Here is a 6746-nt window from a genome sequence, read left to right as displayed (position 1 = left end):
TGACAATTTTAGATTGCAACCTCTGACAACTGGTCCACAAAAATGCAAACCTGCACAACCTAGGTGATCAACTCGTCCACAACTAAGTTTTCTACAAAGCTTTCAGATCTTGTTCTTCAATCTATGTATGTATTGTATATGTTTTTGCAATGTTTTCATATTTTTCTAACAGTAAATAGGTTTGTAGTTTTGTGGCTCTGTTGTCCAAGGACGAGTTATCCGTACAGTGGAATGCATACACAGCAATATTAAATGGTGATGCTTGTACGATCAATATTTGAGAGGTCTGCAACAACAAATTCCGTAATTTAGCAGGGCATAACCATACATCAGCGTGGAAAATAATCCAAAGTTTTCCCCAGGATTAATCATCTGTTACGGTTATGATGCAACAGGATGCAATTGGCCAGTAGTGTGCACGGACATAAGCTCACAAGAGAGCAAATGTACCAAATTCGGTAAATATGGATCCGGTACATTTTTCTAGTGGCCATACATAAAGTATATACGCTTTTTTTTTTACGGTATCCAGACATTTGGGCACACGACATGTGGGCACAGGACATTTAGGCACAATACATTTGGGCACACGACATTTTGTCACATTTATATTAGTTGGGTTTTACTATGCCACGTGACGAATACAAAAAGATGAGAATCACAGAGCATCAGACATGCATTGTTTCTGATTCTCTATGAATAAGAAATGAAAAAAAAAACTGAAAAATATATAATAATGAAATAAAAATAATCCAAATAACTAAAATGTTGCAAAAATGTTATGTGTAAGTGAGCAAAGAATCAATGATTTATACGAATATCAATTTATTTTTGGATAGTTTCACATAACCAAGACAAAGAGCAATGTTACAATTATAAAGGGCACACAGAAGGGTTTCACCCGAACTTTATGTTTTTGCATAGGTGTGTGTGTGGTTGAATGATCGAAAACAGAGAGTTGTTTTAAATGGAAAAACTTCTAGACGGAAAAATGTTACAAGTGGAGTTCCTCAGGGTTCCGTTCTTGGGCCACTTCTATTCATAGTATATATATAAATGATATAGACCATGGACTACTGTTTCCAAATTTGCTGATGATACAACACTGACCACTGTCCTATGCGACTTCGAACAAGCAGTCATCAGTGCTGTAAGGGTTGTCCTTGGTGAGCACGTTCAAGTTCGTGGGTGCTTTTTCCATTTGACCCAGAGTACATGGCGAAAAGTACAAGAACTTGGTCTTGTGCAGCTGTATAGCAAAAATGAAGATATGAAACTCTTTTGTGGGATGCTGGATGCGCTCGCTCTTCTGCCACTCTGTGATGTTGAGGATGGGTTTCGGTGGCTGAAGGACCATATACCCGATGGTGCTGAGCCACTTGTCGAGTACTTCGACAGGACGTATGTGACAGGTACGTTCCGGCGGGCCCAGGCGATCCCAGGTCAGACTGGTATACGGATGAGAAGAATACCGCCACTGTTCCCTCCACATCTCTGGAATGTGCACGAGGCCACACTAAACGATGAGCCACGCACCAACAACCTCTGCGAGGCATGGAATAACAGATTCTCCAACTTGGTTGGCCACAACCACCCATCTGTGTGGAAGCTTATAGAGGCACTCAAGAAGGACGAATGCTCTGTATCAGTGACAATACAGCAGGATGCCAGAGGACAGCCACCTATGAAACGTATACGTAAAGTCTACACCGATCTTCAGCAGAGATTGAAGACCTTGTGCCAGGCTAGAGCTTCTGGAGCCAAAACAGTTGAAGAGTGCCTGAAAGGTGCCGGCCACAATATCCGCTGGAAACCTGTGAACAATGTTGATGAACCAGAAATCTGAAGATCTGTGGTCTCCAAATCCTCATGGATGAATAAAGTTTTGTTTGAAATAAAATACTCATTTTATTGCTAGACTTAGTAACTTTCTCGATACAAAAATATTATTCTATTGATTGGCACAGCATGCATTTATAAAGACATGACAGTGATGAATAAACTTTAGTTTGAAAAAAAGTACTCATTTTAGTGCCCGACTTAGTACGAAAGCAGTGAGATAATCTCTTGAGCCTCTGAGTTACTCTAGTGAAACAGCAGTGTGAATTAATAAGGCTCAGTTGTTGAAAAAAAGACTAATTTGCTTGATTGTTACTATGGCGATTTCATATTGTGCCCAAATGTCGTATCTACAACTTTGTGCCCAAATGTCTTGTGCCTAAATGTCCAATGCCCAAATGTCGTGGATCCTTTTTTTACCTCCCTCCCCCTTGTGCGCATTCTTACACATTATGTACAAAAGGAGAATTTGCCCATTTGTACCCCCTCCCCCATTGATGGGTACATACTTTATGAACACCCCCTCTTACAAAAAATTATTGTTTATAAACAAGCAGCACATCCCCCATTATTGCTTTAAAAACCTTATTACTCTTTCATGAGTTTTTTTTTTTTTAATAAATGGATAACCACATTTTATTATAAGGCGTCATGGTCATACTACGAGAAAAAAATTGAATATACATTTTAATCCTAATTATTATTATAATCCTAGCATAAATCATCGTAAAATCAGTCCTTCGATAATTTTTTAAAACACACAACAAATTAATCAGTTTGTTATTTTTTTATCATTGAACAATCACAAGTGAATCGTGAAACAATATGAAACTAGTCCAATAAATTATACACACTGTAGTATTCAAATCTGAGATTAAATCACAGCAAATTAACTTAGTTTCTTTTATCTAGATACATGGAATTATTATATACTGTATTAAAAAAGGAACAAATAACAAAATTATAAATGCTTATGTCCTCATATATATATATATATATATATATATGTATATATATATATATATATATATATACATATATATATATACATACATACATATATATAATATATATGTGTGTGTGTGTGTGTGTGTGTATGTGTGTGTGTGTGTGTGTGTGTGTGTGTGTGTGTGTGTGTGTGCAACACTGAATGGTTCCCAGTGATTAGAGATACATTTTAACAACCACAATGCACTTTAATTCTAAGCCAACATTGGCAGACCGAATGGAGGCCGACATGCAGAAATTAAAACGCGGTTCTGCAAAGGACGCCCTTGATAGCGTAGTTGGTAAGTTACTACGGCACTTGTCCTTAGCAGAACCGCATTTCAATTTCTGTATGTCGGCCTCCATTTGGTCTCCCGATGTTGATGGCTTAGAATTAAAAATATGTATATAAATAATGGAGGCCAAATGTCTCGAGACAAAATGTCCAGATATCAGAAATTACAACGATTTCGCAAATACAATGAAGTGATTACTTTATCTTATTGTTTATTTGTTTGTTCATTTATATGTATCGTACATCGTGTACCGTAGTTTCCATGTACCCTGAAGATGTCTAAATAGAAGAAAACATTTGAATAATTTTTCCAAGTGGTTTTTAGCATCGAGGGGTGGTGGTGACTCGGCGCTGGTGATGGAGCTCCCCAGAGACGTAAGTTGAGTTGAAGTACTCGACTAGGGCCTCAGCTTCGTCGGGCACGGTGGACTGGAGATGAGCCTTGACCTTCTCAGGGGGTAGGAACGCCAAGGCATCCAACTGGTCGCAGAAGAGACGAAACTCGGCATAGAGCACATTACATTACTGGTGAAGCACAAATGTGTTTTATTGGACTTCATCTTATGTTTAGTAACATAAATAAAAAATAAAGTTAAAACCACCAAACCATTAAAAAAGCATATATACGAACAATAGAGAACACATTTGGACAGTTTTTAGAAAATTTATTTTGAGGACGAGTTGACCACTCACCTTGTCATTCGGGGAACAGTTGTCCAAGGGGAGCAGCTTTGAGGACCAGTTGTACTACAGTCTTATGTTGGTGCTTAAAAAAAAATAAAAATAATCAATGGCATTTTGGTGTTCTAAATTTGAAGTAGACAAAGAAACGAGTTAAGCGTAAACATGTGCAACTTCAGAATAAACTTAAATACTTATGTGAGCAGCATCACGATGGCATATCAAACTGTGTTTCTCGTGATGATATCTGTGCTAGAATGTTGATAAATGCCGGTAATTCTACTCATCATTGTATTGAAAATAATGTACATTATATGTGTCTATACACAATAATGAATTATCTATACCTAAATTTCAATCTTTCCTTTTTTCTTAATACTGATGTTTTAAGCTAATTATCCTATTATAACTTGAAGATGAGGACTAAATGTCCGAAGACTAAATGTCCGAAGACTAAATGTCCGAAGACTAAATGTCCGAAGACTAAATGTCCGAAGACTAAATGTCCGAAGACTAAATGTCCGAAGACTAAATGTCCGAAGACTAAATGTCCAGAAGACTAAATGCCCTACATCCCATAAAAATACGGACAAATCAAGGCCAGAAACGTAGTTTGTGGACAGACTTACCAAACTGCCATGAGTGATCTTTTAAAACCCACAAAACGTTTCTTAGCCAAATGGCTCACTTTAAAAAATAACAAAGACGCAAACTTTTTTCGGGTATTTTGTGGACAAACAAACTAACTGAGAGACAGGGAGACAAACAGACAGACTTGGGTGATCCTATTACTTTCGCCTAACTTCGTTACCGAAAGTAATGAATGAAATTTGAGGATTTGTGTCGCTCAGTCGAAACGGGGGAGCTACCATTTTTGTCTACATCCCCTTTCTCCCAGCTTATAATTCATCTCCGTAGCAACCATTCCCCGCCCTCAATAACATACAGTATATTAAAACCCGTAGTGCATTGTGAAAATTCAAGGAGTCCAAATCTCCATTTGTAAAAAAGAAAGAGAGAGAGAGAGAGAGAGAGAGAGAGAGAGAGAGAGAGAGAGAGAGAGAGAGAGAGAGAGAGAGAGAGAGAGAGAGAGAGAGAGAGAGAGAGAGAGAGAGAGAGAGAGAGAGAGAGAAAGAGAAGAGAGAGAAAGAGAGAGAGAGAGAGAGAGAGAGAGATGGGGGGGGGGAGAGGGGGGTCCGGAGACCAAATGTACAGATAGCCTCAATAGCAGCACCTTCCAAACCTGGCTGTTTCCCTTCCCCTCCTTCTTCGTCCCTCCCTTGTGCTATATAATTCATCTCCATGCACCCTTGCCCCTTCGATAACAACGGGATAAATCAAGTAGTGTGGCAAACGTAGGGGTCCATTGGAATGATAAAGAAAAGAAAATAAAGGATTAAAAAGACTTTGGTATTATCATAGAAGAGACCTTGTATACTGGATCCTATGGTATCATCTCCCCTTTCTTCCCTCCTTCTCTCTCCCCCTCTCCCACCTTCTTCTCCCTCTCTCTCTCTCTTTTCCCCTCTCCTCCCCATCCCAATCCCAACGACCCTCTCTTCCCTCCCCCGTAGCCAAAGTGATGACAAGGCCACGAAAAGTAGCGAGGCTGACCTCGTCAATACAGAGTAGGAAAAAAACGGCGACGCCACGCTGGGGGAGAAAAAATCGTGACTTTCCTTTGATCCGAGTCCAGCGGAGGATGAAATTCCGAATCCAGGAAAAGTCACACGGAAAAATGGCCACGAGAAAAAGTCACTGAAGAAAAAAATCCTAATCTAATAATAGCCTAATCTAACCCGACTTGACCTGATCTCACAAAACCCGACCCGATCTAACCTGCCCCGAAATGCCGTTGCACAATTTGACCTGACCTAACTTAATCCAATATGATCTAATCCAACCTGACATTGCATGATCGACCCGATCTGATATAACATGACCTGGACCGACTCAACCTGACCTCCCCTAACCTACCTGTCCTACCTTGTCCCAACGTTACATTAACATCACCTGAACCGACCCAATTTGACCTCCCTAAACTAACTTCCTAAAAAATGCAGTTTCCTTAGTGACCTATAATGGGTCACAATTATCATACGTCATTTCTTTTTTTCTGTTTCCTTCACCCCCGTGAAGGAATGTCGTAGCATAACCAGTTAAAGAAGAAAGGGGTCTACGACAGAACGTCGAAAGACAGAATGTCGAATGGTCAAAATGTCGACACGACAGATGGTCGAATGCGACATAATGTCGGAATATGCATTTCACTAATCACTCGGTCATGTGTGCCTTTTATATTAGTGGCACTTGACCAATCATGACTAAAAGAGGTTGTTTGAAGATGGATATTGTTTTAAAGAAAATCTAACTCGGCAATAAAGATCGATATTTCTCAAATCACTCGATCCATTATGGCCGCCAGGCATGATTTTCTTCTTTAATTAACATAACAATGAAGATAAAACAACTTAAACAACAGTCACTTATGCCAGTTTTCTTTGTATTGTATTCGAATAAATGTAGTTCAAGAATTGATTTTGAAATTAGAATATATACTTAATGTACAGTCAAACTTTTTTCCTCCTTTTTGTATTCGAATGAATGTAGTTCAAGAATTGATTTTGAAATTGAAATATTCACTTTATGTATAGTCAAGAAAGTTGATTAGGATTTCAGTATAGTTGTTGAGCGTGAACACAGGTTTGCTTTTTCGGTCATTTTATGTACATAATCACATCGATATCTGAATTTTCGACATTTTGTCGCAGTCGACATTCTGTCGTCTCGACGTTCTGTCTTTCGACATTGTGTCGTGCACCGAGAAGAAAGCTAGACCAAAACCACTTCATTTGAACATGGCAGAGGCTCGTACCTCCAACACTGTTAAAAAGTTGCTTTTCATCGTAGTTCTTAAGCCCCGTTGAACTGAACTTTTTTCGTA

This window comes from Oratosquilla oratoria, chromosome 9 (genome assembly GCF_046742065.1).
Source record: "Oratosquilla oratoria isolate Oo_2021 chromosome 9, ASM4674206v1, whole genome shotgun sequence".
Taxonomy (NCBI): Eukaryota; Metazoa; Arthropoda; class Malacostraca; order Stomatopoda; family Squillidae; genus Oratosquilla; species Oratosquilla oratoria.
This window is presented reverse-complemented; position numbering follows the sequence as displayed.